The 18,191-nt window shown below is 37.1% G+C and overlaps 1 protein-coding gene and 1 long non-coding RNA gene across 2 annotated transcripts in view; both read left to right on the top strand.

The window, feature by feature from the left end:
* EIF3H (eukaryotic translation initiation factor 3 subunit H) overlaps positions 1–18,191 on the top strand; it is a 124,055-nt gene that overhangs the window by 57,801 nt on the left and 48,063 nt on the right. The window lies entirely within an intron of this gene.
* On the top strand, positions 15,584–17,850 carry LOC115899588. Its single transcript, XR_004059237.1, has 2 exons — positions 15,584–17,483; positions 17,745–17,850. It is a non-coding gene; the product is annotated as an uncharacterized LOC115899588 (long non-coding RNA).

The raw sequence follows: 18,191 nt of genomic DNA, 5'->3' as shown, positions 1-18,191 counted from the left end.
TAGATTACTGCTCACTTACATTTTTTTGAATCACTCAGAAAAGCCTGATTTGTGAGGTGAAATTTTAACTTAAAAACCTAAATTTACTTTATGTGTTTGGCTTTTGGTTTATTAAGGTGATTAGAATATACGAGAAGCAAAATCCGAATAGGAAACATCAGTTCCTGTATTTTCATGGCTTTTTGGTTCCTTCAGTTTGAGTGTCTCAAGATTTTAAATACAATAGTAGGAACAAAGTCTAGCTTCATTTTGAAAGCTTGAAAAATATTTTTGCATTTACTTCATGTTTTACAATTTAGTTCTTTTTCTTTTCTTTTTTAAAAATAAGTTGAGAAACTCTTGTGCGTGGAAGGATATACTTTTGAAAATGTGGTCAAGGTAAAAGATTTTTCTGCTTAAAGAAATTAAAGCGCTTTACACTCTACTCTCCCTTAGTCCCCAAAGCGTAAGTGCTATGGTTTGGAAAGAAGCCAAGTAAAACCTGTTCAAATTTTGTGCAGACTTAAAGTAATACTGTAAGATTTGAAAATTACAGGTGGATACAGTACTTAAATAGTATTTAAAATTCCTAAGTTTCCCAAGTCTAAAAATGTAATCCTTAAATTACTGTTCCCAGTGGTTTAAATTTTAATTAAATAAAAACTGTCTTACTTTTGACCCACAACAACTTTAGGTAAAGATATTTGAATTTATTACTAAACTTTAAGGTAATAACCATTAAAACGAACTGCTTTAGTACTAATTAAAATGTCAAAAAGTCACAATTACAGTGTGTGACCAAAGATCCTTGCTATTTCTCTTTTTCAAGTTCAGGGTTGCTTCTTACCTTGCCCAGGAGAAATGGTATTTTCATTCCCCCAGTTAAATATATTACCTAATGTATGTTTTACAGAGCAATAATTAATTATAATTACATTTGATGTTTTGGTGCTAATACTGAGTTTTCCAAATTGCCCTTTATCCTAATAGAGTGCTATCTTAGTTATGCCAGTAAAGTGTTCTCTTTGCTTTATATTCATCTCTCTCCAGGTGAAATTTTCATAGTTTGTGGAGCTTTTATCTGTTCTGAGATTGTTCTTTTATCTGTTTGAGATTATTCTTCGTGGCTTACCTATTAGCAGTTTCAGAATTGTGTTTTCATACCATTAACGCTTCTCCACCACGAGTATTATTTAATGCTTTTTTCTACCAGTAATTTTTACTCAGTACATTTTAGATGCTTTCTGATATAGTTGAAAACAAAGGCAGTATTTATTTTGACTTTAAGTAATAATGTTATGGTATAGGTTTATAATGACACCCGACATCTCCCTCTTTCCTTACCCCATATACATATTTACCGTTTTGTTTTTTTTTTTTTTTTTTTGCCCTCTAACATCTAACCTACAGACATCATCGTTTGATATACAGACAGCCCTTCTTTCCTATGTGACGGATGAGAGGGCCATACAATTCTTCCAGTGGTCTTTGCAGAAATGTATTCATCTTTTTTCTGGTTTATAGAATTGAATGGGCAACTACCTTGTGGAGACATACTTTGGTGGTAGGCTACTAACCTCACAAACCAGCAACTATGGTAGAAGGAGTTTGGCAGCAGAGCCCTTGATGGGGCTCCCTAGACTTGTGGCTTGCTGTTACCCTCAGCAGACAGCAGTGACAGCAGCAGCAGCAGCGGCGGCGGCAGCAGCAGCAGCAGCAGCAGCAGCAGCAGCAACAGTCCTATGAAATCCAGTTGCTCTCAAGTCACTGTAGATTCCAGGCTCATCTGCTCTCACTTCAGTGTCTCCTTTTTGCTTTGCTTTGTTTCTTCTTTTGTTGTTTATTCATCACACCAATATTTGAGTGGAAACTGTGTGCTGGGCACTTTGGCCTTTGCTAAACTACATTTCTGCTACAGATATTTTTTGAAATGTTTGTTATTTATAGAACTTAGCGGTTTTAAGCAGTGTATTTGACTTGAACATGAGAAGCATGAGGAGACTTGTTTTAGTGCATTATGTTAGTGAATTAGATTATTGAAAGGTGAATATTATGTTAATATGCAGGTGAACGTGTCTGGAACATATTTTTGTTTAGCTGGAGAATGTCTTGGGGTTATAAACACATATTTACGAAACTGTGTGTCTCCAAGTTTGTAATTCAAAGTGATTCTGAATGTATGTGTTTCATACGATACTTTTGTTCTTGAAAGTTTATAAGTTGATCATCTTTTTTTCTTTGTCATATTAGAAGTATTTTATTTTCATTTTTGATTCATTGTCATTTGGTAGCAACTCCCAATACTTTAAATGTACTCAGTTTTTTAAAAAGTCTGTTACCAGGATTGTTGGTAATGTGGATTGTTTCTTCTTAATATTTTAATTTCTCTTCTTCCTCCAACTACCAGCCTCACCAACCCCGTGAAAAAAGATAACACATTAAAAAGATTCAGTACTAGAAGAGGATGAGGGGTTGTATAAAGGATAATAAAATACCTTGATGGGTATGAGCTATTTTCTCTGTGGATAAAATGGGAAATGCGGTGGTATAGACATTATATGCAGTGTTAAGCTGTATATGGTTTGCCTCCCTGCCCCTTTCGGAGATATTTGATGTGACCAACAGTGAGACTCTGATGTTTTTCATAATCCAGATTTACATTTCTGTCTAAATTGTCTCCTCATCTTCTGGGCAACCTGAAAAGATGCTAGTATCCAATTATGGAAGCAATGTGTATACACGTATACCATTACAGTTCTTAGTTGAGAAAATTTCTAAAATAGAATATATTTCTAAAATGTATGTATAGCAAATATTATATATTTCTTATATATGGGAAACTTTCTGATAGGCATAACAGGAAATCTAGACTGACTTCTGGCTACTGATAAAGTTCTGGCTTTACTGCTAATTGGAATCTTGAATCTCTACAGCTTTACTTTTCATATTTACAAAGAGAATCACAGGAGGAACTTTTGTAATTATTTTAGCAGATGGGAAACTGAGTCCCAGAGATGCCCAAGTTTAAAATTAATGGCAAATGCAGAACCAGAAACCCCAGTATGCTCATCTAATATATAATCCATCACAATTTAGGGAGGTGGCAGTAATTCCAGTATGTTTTCAGAAGCACAGTGAGTGATGCAGTTGCCTGCAGTTGTGACTTGTAGACATATTGTATTTACTTAAAAGCCTACTTCTTGGCATTATCATTTACTATCAACACAAATGAAATCAAATGAGTATTAAATTTAACACCAGATTTTTAGAAAGTTAAGTTTGTGGGTGTACACTAGGTATTATATTAAGTAAAAATGAAGGTCAACAGAAAATTAGCGGTGGTTGAATATATACAGACACTAAACCCATTTCACTGCTGAAAGTCAGCACAGCCTCTACTATTTTGCTACATGGAATGGAGAAACTAACTGAAAGTACAGATCAAGCTGGGTAGGGTAGGGGAAGAAAAATATGTTCTTATTAAATATCACTGAATGCAATTACAAATAATAGTTTGAATAGATGGTTAATTTGACTTAGGAAATCAGTGCCTGACTGATGACACAGGAAGACTTTCTAGAATACATTGCTTTGCAGATGACTTAAACAGACAATACTGATAAAGCCTGTCATGTGAATTTCCTTCTTTACTGAGTACACAGTATGGTTAAGTAGTATGTTGTGCAATGCTTCCAATCTGCTGTGGCTGCCATCTGGGCAAGCAGAATGAAAGAGAAGAGAGCATGGAAAGGAAATGGATCAGTTAGCTGTAAGGAATCTGTGTGAACGCTGGGTGCCACTCATGAAACACTGAGCAGTTAGTGACTCCTTTGTAACCAGTCCAACTAGCTCTTTATTAGAAATGGAGGTGTGTACCATGAACAACTCTCACAATTCATCTTTTCAATGTCCTGGTACCTGTGGCTGAGACAGACCAGTAAATCCAGTGACAGTAATCATGATCACACTGCCCTTTTCTTATTTATCTCTTTGTAGTTTTTGATTTAGTTTTTTGCTGCTTCAGTGTTTGGTACAAGTGTTGGGGTAGATTTAATAATCCTGGGGCCTGGTGCGGTGGCTCAAACCTGTAATCCCAGCACTTTGGGAGGCCAAGACGGGCGGATCACGAGGTCAGGAGATCGAGACCATCCTGGCTAATACTGTGAAACCCTGTCTCTACTTAAAAATACAAAAAACTAGCCGGGCGACGAGGCGGGCGCCTGTAGTCCCAGCTACTTGGGAGGCTGAGGCAGGAGAATGGCGTAAACCCGGGAGGCGGAGCTTGCAGTGAGCTGAGATCCGGCCACTGCACTCCAGCCTGGGTGGCAGAGCAAGACTCCGTCTCAAAAAAAAAAAAAATAAATAAATAAAATAAAATAAAATAAAATAAAATAATAATAATCCTAGCATTTTTACTTTGCCTAAATGGAGTCTTTTTGGAAACAAATTACGTGTAAAAACAAGTTCCTAAGAAACATTTAATTGTTTAAAGGCAGTAAGAGCTGTAGCTTCAAAATCTTACAAGTTGTAACCAATAAGGATCTACATGAATGATGGAGAAGTTGTGTATGGATAAGAGGATGGGCTAGCAGAATCTAACCTGTATACTTTTGTCAGTGGATACATCTCTTACTTGAATTTTAACAATTTGTAGAATAGTTATTTTTGCATACGTGCATATGGTTACCTTTTTGATAAAACATGTGATCCCTTACAAAATTGTGTTAACCATGAGTCATCTATTACCTCCATAGAAATTAACATACCCTTATATAGACGGCTAATAATACAAAGCCACCGTGGTTTCTGTGGTTTTACTAACCATGGTTCCATTTCTAAAACATTTAAAATAAGACCTGCTCCTTTTTAAAAATTTTTTTGGACAGAGGGTTGTTTTATCAGAAAGTGCAATAATTTAAGCAGATCCATAACTGGGAGGAATTAATAACAAAGTTTTTGTTGACACCAGGAAGTAGGTTAAATAGTGCAGTTGTGGTAATGAGTACCATATATGATAAGCTCGAGCCAGCTGGGTTATATTAGGCTGCTTGATACTTTGATCACAGTATTTATTTCAAGGCTTGTCTATTTAAATTGCTAAGGTTTCTTGTCATCTTTGCGATTTAGACCATAATTTCTTTTATTGCAAATTTTTTTTTTTTTTTTTTTTTTTTAAAGAAAAGCTCTGGCTTAACCAAAATTCTAAGGAGGTACAAGTTCAACATCTAGGCAAACCCTAGAACTAGAAAACCTGTTCAACATAAAAAAATGGAATGCTTGAAAGTACAGCAGTTGAATATTAAGTTCATCTGACCTTGCTTTTCTTTAGTTTTTTGCTTGGATCATAATTATCATATGGTAGGGAGTACCATAAGGATGTTTGGTATAATTCAATTAGTTACTGTTTGATATAAATATGTGCATTTAAAATATATATTTCATATTTTAAGAATAAAGTACTGCTCTCGGTTTCCCTTCAACTGGTATTAAGTGGTTTTGATGAACGTCTTTGAGAATTAGGAAAGATTTTTAGCTACTTTACCCATAGTGAATGAATTATACTAATCACAGAATTTAATTTGCTTGGTAAATTATCTCACTTGGCCTTTGAACTTGAAATCTTTAAATTTTAATTAGCCTAATATAATTGAATGAAATTTATAGTCATCAATATCAACACTTTTACTAATTTTCTTTACTATAGAAATAGTCTTTTACAGGTATTTATTGGTATCTTTGTGACGTATTTAAGTGACTGTTTTGTCTTGGAAAAATATTCATTTTGACTAGTAAATGGAAGACTATGAAGGTTTATAATTTTAAGATACTGTTGTCCTTAGCATAGTAATAATAATACTACTAATGAGGTGACATCTTGAAAATTTACAAATAAGTTGCTTTGTACTTTTATTCACGTGCCCATTATTTTTTGCTGTTTTGATTTTTGAGTACTCTGTTACATTGTTGTGATTTGGCTTGAAGCTTCCAAATTCCAGTGTAACTTAGACACCTAAGAATGTAGTGGTCTTTTTGGAAGTGACCACCAACAGCCTTTTTGCTTCTCCTGATAAAACAAAGGGGAAGAGTATTTTAAAAAGGAAAAGATTTGAATAATGCAAATACTGCTTACCAAGAGTTTGTAATATTTTTTTTTTTTTGAGAATGGGACTGTACTCAAAGTTTTAGAAATTCGTGACAGATTGAATCAGGAAACATGAACTTATATGAGACAAAGGTAGAGAATTAGAAACAAGCATGTATTATAAGCATAGAAAAATGAGATTAGTTAGCTGAGAGACTTAGTTCGGGAAATGGTCTGAAGTAATAGGATCAGATTATGGAAAACTTTGAACTGTCGAAAATGAAGCTTAGATTTGAAGTAGTTGTAAATCATTCTGGGTTTTCTGGCAGAGGCATGTTGATATAAAACCAATATTTTGTGACTGAAGGTGGGAAAAACATAAGGAGGGCTTGACTGAAATATGAACAGTAGCAATGAGAACGAAAAGATGAACACTAGAGAGAGGTGGAAGAAGTGACAAAAGATTGAGTAGACGAGTACACTCATGTTTTGGGGGCTTGACTGAGTAATAATACCAAATAACTTTAATATCTCACAGAAGAGATATTTGACTGAATATTATAAATAACTTTAATACCTCACACATAGAGAATTAAATTCCTGTTTGCCTTCCCTTCTATCTTGAATACTTTGTGAAAAGCACCTGTTCTGTGATGATAGTATGTATTACAGAGCAGATGAATTTAGTAAATGTAAGCTGCTGATAACCAGCAGGGGAATTCCTGTACTTGTAACAGTATCAGCTTCACTAAAATACAAAATATTTAAGGTTTTTCAATTCAGAAATTATTGATATCTTTTTGGATCATTTAAAAAGTACATTCATTATGTGGAGTAGTGAGTCAGTGTAACACGTATGCGGACTGATATTTTTTAGTCTTGTTTTCTGGAGAGAGGATTAATTTTTACTATCAAGCTCCGAAAGAGAACTAAGATTACTAAAAGAGAAATAAGATACTTTTTCAACACAATATTCCCTTTATAGGATGGGATTCCATGGATAATTCTGCCTTATCTCTGGAATAACATGATGAAAACGTAGAGGAGAGAGACATTAGTTAACCCAATAAAATACAAGTGTTCCTCAATTTATGATGGGGTCACGTCCTGATAAACCCAGCATTTAATACACCTAACCTACCAAACGTCATAGCCTACCCTATCCCACTTTAAATGTATTCAGAACACTTACATTAGCCTACAGTTGTGCAAAACCATCTGACACAGAACTTGTTTTATAATAAAGTGTTGGCTGGGTGTGGTGGCTCATGCCTGTATTCCCAGCACTTCGGGAGGCTGAGGCGGGCAGATAACATGAGGCCAGGAGTTCAAGACCAGTCTGACCAACATAACAAAACCCCTGGTGAAACTCCGTCTATTAAAAATACAAAAATTAGCCAGGTGTGGTGGCATTCACCTGTAGTCTCAGCTGCTCGTGAGGCTGAGGCACAAGAATCACTTGAAACCGGAAAGTAGAGGTTGCAGTGAGCTGAGATCGTGCCACTGCGCTCCAGTCTGGGTGACAGAGTGAGACCCAGTCTCTAAATAAATAAATTAATAAATAGTTAAATATCTCATGTAATTTATTGAATGCTGTATTGAAACATGAAACACAGAGTGGTTATATGGTGTGTTTAGGGAGTCCCTGGAATGGGGATATGCTCAACTGAAAGATAAGAAGAAACTGGCTGTGCGAAGAGACAGATGAGGAAAACCAAGTGCTAAAGGCCCTGAGGTGGAAATGAGCTTGACATTGTTCAGGAACTTTCAGAAGGTTAATCTGTCTGAGTAAATCCTGCTGAATGAAAACCAAGTGGCTGTGTTCTTCAGAGCTTATAAGAGTTCAGGTTTTATTCTGTAAACTGTAAGACACTACTAAAAAGCTTTAAGCTATCTGTAGTAATCTAGTTGAATTGATGACTGTCATCAACTGTCATCAGTGTCTTTATAATTCTGTGACTTAATCTAGGACTTTTCACTTGACATTTGAAATATTTATGGAAACTCAGCTTGGTGATTGGATTTATTGGTGGTAGTGTTTACTCCAAGAAAGTTTATCCATGGCTACTAGATAACCTTTGTAAACAAGTGTGTCTGGAGTTTTTTTTTTTTTTTTTAATAAACTTTGTTTTGGAATAATTTTAGATTTTACTGAAACGTTGCAAAGATAGTACAGAGAATTCCCCTATATCCTTCAACCAGTTTTCCCTTAGTATTCCCATCTTATATTACTGAGATACATTAGTTTAAGAAACCAACATTGACATCTTACTGCTAACTTTATCTGGATTTCACCAGTTTTTCCAGTAATGTGCTTTTCTTTTCCAGGATCCAGTCTAGAATACCACATTGTGCTGATTGTCATGTCTCCTTAGGCCCCTCTGGTCTGTGACTGTCTCAGTCGTTTCTTGTTTCTCACAATTTAGGCAGTTTTAAAGAGTGCTGGTTAAGTATTTTGTAAAATGTTCCTCAGTTTGGATATGCTGGATGTGTTTTCATGATTAAACTGAAGTTGCAGATTTTTGAGGAGAAACCTCAGTGCTGAAGTACCCCTTTCATTGCATTCTTGCTGGGTGGGGGGGGGGGGGTGGTGTAACATGATACCCACATGACATCACTGGTGATGCTAACCTTGGTCACTTGGTGAAGGTAGTGTCTAATGTCTTTCTGAGTTACCTTACTATCTTGTGGATCTTTATCACCTAAGGAAGCATTAGGACATGAATCTTTAGGTTAAGAAATTAGAAATTCGGCCGGGCGCGGTGGCTCAAGCCTGTAATCCCAGCACTTTGGGAGGCCGAGACGGGCGGATCACGAGGTCAGGAGATTGAGACCATCCTGGCTAACCCAGTGAAACCCCGTTTCTACTAAAAAATACAAAAAACTAGCCGGGCGAGGTGGCGGGCACCTGTAGTCCCAGCTACTCGGGAGGCTGAGGCAGGAGAATGGCGTAAACCCGGGAGGCGGAGCTTGCAGTGAGCTGAGATCCGGCCACTGCACTCCAGCCTGGGCAACAGAGCGAGACTCTGTCTCAAAAAAAAAAAAAAAAAAAAAAAAAAAAGAAAAAAAAAGAAATTAGAAATTTATCTCTCTTGGATAAAACAGCTTGAACAACTTTTCTCCTTATACTACTGATTCTTGCTAATATTTTCATAATCTGAACAACATGGGTAAATGTGTAAATATATTCTGTGTCTTAATCTATAACTTTTCACAAATATCATATGAAAATATGTATATAGGTAGTATCTTGGTCATACTGTTGATTATCTAAATTCATATGGGTGGATTAGGATCCATCTCTGATCTAGTATGAATTAGATGTTGAAGAACATTCTTTGTAGATAATAAGCACTTCAGCATCAGGAATGTTGGATACAGCAGTTAGTGTTTCCTGTGGGCAGTGCTACAAAGTGTTATTGGCATAATTGGTTTCCACTGCAAAGTACCTTTTGTACAGAAGAACTCTCTAGACCTTTACATTTGGTATAATGTACCTTTGGCCACTATCATAGAGTACATTATCAACGTGAGAGCTACACATTGCATACAATCTATGAAATTATTTAAATAGTTGAAGAAAAAAAATGCTTGAAGTAAGTTGCTTTAAAATAGCCATAAGTAGTTTGTGTTTTAGATATTTGACATGTATTAGCTTGACCTCTTTTAAACTCTTGAAGTTAAAAATAGTAGGAAAGGAAACAGTAAAATTTTAGGGCTGTTCCTTTGTTTTCCCTTTTATGCAGTTGTTCTTCAACTTTTATTTGATTATTGACACCAAGGATATCTTACTGTTTATCGATTAACCTTACTCTTCTGTATGTGGAATGAAACACCAACTGTACATGAAGGTTTTACTTTTAGTAAAATAGATATTTTTACTAGCTTTTAGGAAGAACACAGCAACAAGGAATTTTTCCCCTCTATCTTTTAAACTAGAGAAGGTTATTAAAAAGTAAAAGACTTAGAAGTGAGCAATGGCAAGGCAGTACTCTTGAATGGTATCATCATCCTCACCATTATTATAGTGGTGATGATAACATTACAGTCACAGTTGTAATTGCTAACATTTGTTGAGCACTTGTCATGTGCCAAACATTGATTGTGTTGAAGATTTGCATGCATTGAATCCAATGGTTCTTTTAAGAATTGAGTATTGTTACTGTTCCCATTTTACTAAAGGCTAGAGAAGCTAAGTACTTTGTCCAAGAACCTTTGCTACAGTGTTTGGAATCAGGATTCAAAGTCTGGATTCTTAACCACTTTATAGGACACCTTTTTGTTGATTGTTAATTGTCAGGAGGTAGAATGGAGCAGAGTATCAGAATGATAGGCAGAAATGATGTTATGTGGAACAGTTTTTATCTTCTTAGTCCTTAAGTTCTGTAAGGCAGGAGTCCCCCCAGGCCGTGGACCAGTACTGGTCTGTTAGGAACCAGGAATGCTGCCTCCTGTCAGAAAAGCTGTTGGATTAGATTCTCATAGGAGCACTAATATAGGGTCCAACCCTACTGGGCCTGTGGATTTTTCTCTGCGTGTGCGGAGACGAGAGATCCTAGAAATAAAGACACAAGACAGAGAGATACAAGGAAAGACAGCTGGGCCTGGGGGGACCACTACCACTTAGATGTGGAGAGTGGTAGTGGCCCTGAATGCCTGGCTGCACTGTTATTTATTGTGTACAAGACAAGGGGGCAGGGTAAGGAGTGTAAGCCATCTCCAATGATAGGAAAAGTGACGAGAAAGAGAGAGAGAGACAGAGAGAGAGAGGACAGCTTATGTCATTATTTCTTCTATGTAATTCAAAGACTTTAGTATTTTCACTAATTCTGCTACTGCTATCTAGAAGGCCTCGGTGCCCAGGTGTACAGGGTGGAACATGAAAGTGGACCAGGAGCGTGACCGCTGAAGTACAGCATCAAAGGGAGATGTCAGGCCTCTGGTGGGCGGGCCCGACTGATGTCAGGCCTTCCACAAGAGGTGGTGGAGCAGAATCTTTTCTGACTCCCCCCGGGAAAGGGAGACTCCCTTTTCCGATCTGCGAAGTAATGGTTGCTTCCCAGGCCCTGGTGCTACCGCTAGACCAAGGTCTGCTAAGTAACAGGTGTGTTACCAGGCACTGGTGTTACTGCTAGACCAGGGAGCCCTCTAGTGGCCCTGTCTGGGCGTGACAGGGCTCATGCTTTTGTCTTCAGGTCACTTCTCACCGTGTCTCTTCAGCTCCTATCTCTGTATGCCCTGGTTTTTCCTAGGTTATAATTGTAGAACAGAGTTTATTATAATACTGGAATAAAGAGTAATGCTATAAACTAATGATTAGTAATATTCATATATAATCATATCTGTATGTCTAATGTAACTATTCTGATTTTAAGTGTTTTCTTTATTGTACTCAAACAGCCTGTGCCTTCAGTCTCTTATCTTGGCACCTGGATGGCTTGCTGCCCACATGCTAATCTTGTTGTGAGTTGTGCATGTGAGTGATCTAGGTTGCACCTTCCTTATGAGAATCTAATGCCTGATGATCTGAGGTGGAACAGTTTCATTCCAAAATCACCGCTGCTGTCACCCCCCAACCCCCCCCACCTTCCATGGAAACATCGTCCTCCAGGAAACTGATCACTGGTGCCATAAAGGTTGGAGACCACTGCCCTAAAATGATTTCTAAGGTTTTTAGTACGTTGTCCTTTGTTATTCGTACTCAATTTTGGAAATATCTGTACCGTTGTTCCCTGTGCACCCTCCCCCTCCCCAGTGAAGCAGCTTATGATGATTAAAATCAGCTTCTCATTGATACCATATTCTTCAGATTAATTCTGATGACCAGTTTATATTATATATTGCTCATCCATTGAGTCCCTACAATGCTAGACACTGTGTAAGGCAGAAACCAGTAAAGTGAATTTCAGCGGGTGTGTGAAGCTTGGTTCCTACTATCTCACTCTGTGTAGTAAGATTTAAATTGGGAAAATTAAAATAATAGGACAAACTTAACACAAGGCAGTACCTGGTTATGGCCAAATGATTGGTATGGGAAATGATGTCAGGAGAGGAAGTCACTTCAGCACTAGATTGATATGATGTATGTGGGATTTGAGGCTGGATCTTGAAGACAGGTAATTCTGGCTTTTCTCTCTGACCTTATTTCTTGACACTACTTCGATTTCTTCTCCCATTTTGCCAGCCATACTGAACCATTTGTTAATTACACAAACGAAAAACTGCCTTGTTCCTGGATAGTGGATTATTCTGTTTTTTCTACCCCCTTCCTCATTCCAGCTGATCAACTCCTTCCCATATTTCAAGAGTAAGTTGAGACATTATTCCCAGATTTCACACACAAAACCCTTGATGCTGACCCTGGCTGCATGTCTCATAGATCATATGCTTATCTCATGATGATTCTTATCAGACTGTATATATTTAAATCTTTTATTTAAAAAAATTTTTAGATTTACAGAACTTGGAAAGACCTAATAGTTACACATGTAACCATGGTGTATTTGTCAAAAGTAAGAAATTAGAATTGGTATAGTACCATTAACTAAAATGCAGAATTTATTCACATTTCTTCAGTTTTTACTCATGTTCTTTTTCTGTTGATATAGGATGTAGTCCAGGATGCCACGTTCAATTTCATGTATCTCTTTAGTCTGTTCCAGTCTGTTTCTTTTTCTAGTTTTTCCTGGCCATGACACTTTTAAAGAGTGCTTGTCAGCTGTTTTATACATTATCTATCAATTTGGGTTTGTCTGATATTTTCTCATGATTATGTGGAAGAATAATCCCCATGATTTGGGGAAGTAGACAAGTGAACTGGCCCTTTCATTGCATCACCTCAACATGTCTTAATGATGATGATGTTAACCTTGGTTACTTGGTTTAGGTGGTGACTGCCAGGTTTCTTCACTGAAAAGTTACTTTTTATTCCTTCCTCTACTCTATTCCTTAGAATTGAGTCACTAAGTCCAGCCCATAATTAAGAGGAGGGGAATTAAATTCTGTTGCTTGGTGGGAGGAACAACAAAGAATTACTGGAGATATATGAAAAACACCCTAGTAATTAATATGGGGACTATCACACTATATCATCAATTATTATTCACTTCTGCTAGACTGGATGCTCACTGAGCTCAGGGGCTGAGATATATTTATCCCCAATATTTATTGTTAGAATAGTGGAATATAATACATGCCCAATAAAATATTTGTTGAGTGGATTAAATGGAGATTGTGAATTGCATACAAAGCTAAAGTAGCTACATTTAATCTTGTAGGTATAGAACAATATTAACTGAATGATGTGACCCCCCCAGCCCCCCAAAAATTACTGTGTCAAATTTGTTTGAAATTAAGGAATATATTATTTCCTAAATTTAGCACACTATTTAGAAAGTAATTTTTCTTTCTGGCTTTGGAGAACTGATTAGAATAATTTAACAATGTAAATTTAGACCAGAAGTCTTACTTTATGATTAAAGATAGCTAGTTCAATGCTTTGAGTATACCCTGTATTTAGAAGGGTGGACTGACTTGGGAAAGCATATAATTTGTAAGTAAATTAGCAGTGATAGAAAAATTCTTTCCCATTTCTCAAAAAAGGTGTTTAAAAGTATCAATTTATTATGTTTACTCTAACTTTTGCGTTACAAATGGACTACCTGAACCCCAGCCATGCTAAATTTAACTTTCATAGTAGTTGCCAGTTTTACTTATGGATGTCTTCCGGCCTCCCTGATCAAACTGTATAAATCTTTTTCTTTTCTTTATGTTGCTTAATGTACTAGAAACAGGAACAGTAAGCCATACTTGCATTTGATCTTTGCCTTTTTTTGCTAAGTAGTAGGTAAAAAGTAGAGAGGATTTTCCCTTAATAACTTGAAAACTTCAGGACAGAGATGTCCAATCTTTTGGCTTCCCTAGGCCACACTGGACGAAGAAGAATCATCTTGGGACACACATAAAATACACTAACACTGTTGATAGCAGATGAGCTTAAAAAAAAAAAAAAGAAAAACAAAAAAACTTATAATTTTTTTTCTTTTTTTAAATCTTATAATGTTAAGAAAGTTTACAAATTTGTGTTCGACTGCATTCAAAGCTGTCCTGGGCTGCAGGTTGTACAAACTTGCTTTAGGAGACAGTTTTAATATTTTGTTTCAGCTGCTATTGCCACCATCCCAAGAAGGTTGAGTTTTCTCTACCTCCATTTTTCCCTAGACAATTAATTTAAGGAGCTCTTGCTCCAGTGCCAGACTTCTGAGTGGCCACTTGGCACTGTTAAAAATACTGTCTTCTATTTTATTGTTTCCGTTAAAAATAAAAATAAAAAACCTGTGGCCGGGCGCGGTGACTCACGCCTGTAATCCCAACACTTTGGGAGGCCGAGGCAGGCGGATCACCTGAGGTCAGGAGGTCGAGACCAGCCTGACCAACATGGAGAAACCCTGTCTCTACTAAAAAATGCAAAATTAGCCAGGTGTAATGGTGCATGCCTGTAATCCCAGCTCTCAGAAGGCTGAGGCAGGGGAGTCGCTTGAACTCAGGAGGCAGAGGTTGCAGTGAGCTGAGATCGCACTGTTGCACTCCAGCCTGGGCGACAGGAGCGAAACTCCGTCTCAAACAAACAAACAAACAAACAAACAAAACAAACAAAAAAACCGGCTAGTCATTTGACATTAAGACCCTCACTCTTAGAAGAGAATAATTAGAGCACCCATGCATTCATTTATATGTATATTTATGTTTATAATTTCACTTCTAGATTCTCAGAGTAAATGTCCAGATTTGCCACATGAGTGTATTGCATGATGCTGAGGTTTAGGATGTGGATGATCCTGTTACCCATGTAGCCGTCATAGTACCCAACGGTTTCTCAATACTTGTCACCCTCCCTCCCTGTCACCTCTAATAGTTTCTAGTGTCTTCTGTTCTCATCTTTATGTCCATAAGTACCCAATTTTTAGCTGCCACTTACAAGTGAGAACATGCAGTATTTGGTTTTCTGTCCCTATGTTAATTTGCTTAGGATAATGGCATGCAGCAGTGTTCATGTAGATTACCTGTTTTAGCAAGATTTAGAGAAAGTTTGTTGAATTGAGTCAAATGTCTAAAATTCGTCTGACAAAAATTGTTGAGAAATTGAACTCTGAAATGGGTGAAGATTGAAGTGTATGTCATGATATCAGTAATTTTTTGTAATTCATATGATACGGTTGGGTAGTTTAAGAATGGTGGACCTATAACTCAGTGGATTTAGGCATGTACACTCAAGTAAATATGTGGATATATGTGTATTCAATTTTTTTTTTTTTGACACAGGTTCTAGCTCTGTTGCCGAGGCATGATCTCAGCATGCTGCAACCTCCGCCTCCTGGGCTCAAGCCATTCTCCCACGTCAGCCTTCAGAGTAACTGGGACTGCAGGCACATGCCACTATGCCCAGCTAATTTTTGTATTCTTTTTTGTAGGGATGGGGTTTTGCCATGTTGCCCAAGCTGGTCTCAAACTCCTGAACTCAAAGATCTGCCCGTCTTGGCCTCCCAAAGTGCTGGGGTTACACATGTCAGCCACTGCACTCTGCCTATATATACTGCATTTTTAACAGCTCCACCTCTATTTCTTGCTCTAATGAGCCACTGGTATTAACAGTGATTTATGTCTCAATAGAAAAAAAAATCTTAAACAATGAAAATTGTAGTTGGCAGCATTAAGTTGGAGAAAGAGATTGGTAGTGGCAAGAAGTTTTGAAATAGAGGCTATGGCATGGGCAAGGATGCTGAGAGATGCAGGGTATATTAAAATTTATTCTTTCAGCTTCAGTTTCCTCATCTGTAAAACAGAGACAATTGATATCTACAGCATAACCTGTATTAGTTGTGATCATTTTGGTCAGGAGTTTGGCTTTTATACTATTGACAATGGGCAACCATGAAGACTTTTTGTAAGTATCATGACAATATTCAGATCTGTTTTAAGAAAAAAATAATAGTTGAATGCAAGAAGACAAGTTAGTGGTGGAGGGAATGAAGATGGGGTAGATACGAGAAATGTGGTGTCTACTGAGGAGACAGGTAATTTTCATTCATGAGTGACATCTAACTTGTCACTCATGACTTGTGGGCTAGGCTCATAAGTATCTGGAAAGTTGTACCTTATGCCCCTTTTGAATGAAATGTGTATGGTTTACTTCTTTGAGTAATCCATCTTGTGAAATTTATTTTACATCATATTGATCAGCCTGTTAAAGTCATGGTTAAAAAAAATAACTGCTCTTATAATTACTTTGCTTGTGAAATTGTAGCTACCTAGTAGCCATGATAACGGCCCTCTGATATAATGATCAAGAACTCCAATATATAACTCCAATAGTCTCTGGAGTTAAACAGACTTGGTGCATTTGAATCCAGTCTGATCCTGAGCATGATAATTCTGCCTACCCTTTAGAGTTGTTCTGAAGATTAAGAAAGAATGCATATAATGCATTAAGGCAGTGCCTGCCTTTTAGTAAGCACTTAATGTGTAGTAGATATTATTATTTTTCACAGAAGTCTTGGTACAGTTATTAGTTCATTGTGTGCCTGGAGGTATTTGAAGTATATAGGGTATGCCCCCCACTAAAGCATAATTTAACTTAATCAGTTGAGATGCTCATCAAATTTCAAGACCAATCTTTATTCAGTAGACTAATTTGCATTGCATAATTCAAAGTAATCAGGGCAAGTTGAAACTTAGAAGCTTTTAAAACAGAATAATATTTAATAGGAACAAATAAAAGTTTAGGCCCTGAGGGAAGAAACAAACCATTACTCAGTGTGAAGCGGACATGCTCAGCTAAAGGTTTCTGGTAAGGGGGGTAAACATAAATTTGTAACATAATACAGTGGGAATCTCACCTCTTTGTAGTGGCTTTAAGGAATATAGGGATAGCGCCTTGAGTACAAAGTAGGTTGTGGTCATCCCTACAATTTCAATTTAATTCAAAAGCTGACTGGTGAAAGGACTCGACTTCCCATTTGTTCCCAGTCATTAAGAAGATGCAGGTAGTAAAACAGAGGGAGGACAGCAAGCAAGTTTGTCAGCACTGATGCTGACCAGCAATTGGGTTGGTGCAAGCAGCAATAGTTCTTCAGTATCCCATATGTTTGCAAGCAGGCATGCAATTTTTTTCTTTTTACACTTAAAAAACAACCCCTCAAAATCTATTCTTTTTTTGTTTCTTCTGATTTCATCTAGGCCCAGTATTTCCTTTGGGGTGGTCTGCCAACCCCTTGGAAAAAAGGGACAAGCACACACAGGAGAGGAGGCACAAGTTTGGGAGGGAAGGGAAGCAGAGTTCGGTTGGACACTGAGAGGGTGAAATTCACCAGGGACAGCTGGGTGGTGATGGAGACCTCTCAGGAGAGAGATCCCAGCTGGAGAGGTGAGCCAGGGCTGTCCACAGGGAGACTACTATTACCTCTGTGCCCTAATTGTATTAACATGTAATATGGAGAGGGTTGGTGTCCTAGCTTTTTTTATTTGCCTACATGTTCTGCCCTAACTGTTGGTTTTGTGTTGTTTTCTTTTACAAAAGTTTTGTCACCTGTGCTTTTGACTTTTTTTGTGCGTGCAGGGCTGTTCTACCTCATATGTTTTGTAGTCAAACTTATGCTTTATGATTTTGCCCTTACAAATTATTTAGATTTTATTCCTCAAGAAGACTAAGCATGATACAGGGATTAAATAAATGAGTACACAGTAGAGATTCAATATCATGCTAACAACAACAACAACAACAACAACAACAACAAACCCCCTGCTATTTTGTAAGTATTCTGAAGTCTTAGTCATTGAACTCTGTATTTTAGGCAGAAATAAATTATTTCAAAAACAATATGTTTAGTGCATTGGAATCTGATCCTTGATGCAGTCATGAAGTATGCTTATCTTCTTTCAAACCTCAATCATTATTCCTAATTATTAGTTGTGTTATAGAGCTAGTAGACTTTAAATAGTCTCAGGAGAGAACTATTCCCAAGTATTTTATAGGGGAACTTTGTAAGTATTCTCTTTTAACACATTTTCAATTTAGTCATGTATCTATATCTGTATATACTTATGGTTTCCTGTTTTATTCAGTGGGCTGTTA

The sequence above is a fragment of the Rhinopithecus roxellana genome, chromosome 9 (assembly GCF_007565055.1).
Source record: "Rhinopithecus roxellana isolate Shanxi Qingling chromosome 9, ASM756505v1, whole genome shotgun sequence".
NCBI lineage: Eukaryota > Metazoa > Chordata > Mammalia > Primates > Cercopithecidae > Rhinopithecus > Rhinopithecus roxellana.
The sequence above is the reverse complement of the archived record's forward strand: the minus strand, read 5'-3'. Positions and strand labels throughout refer to the sequence as shown.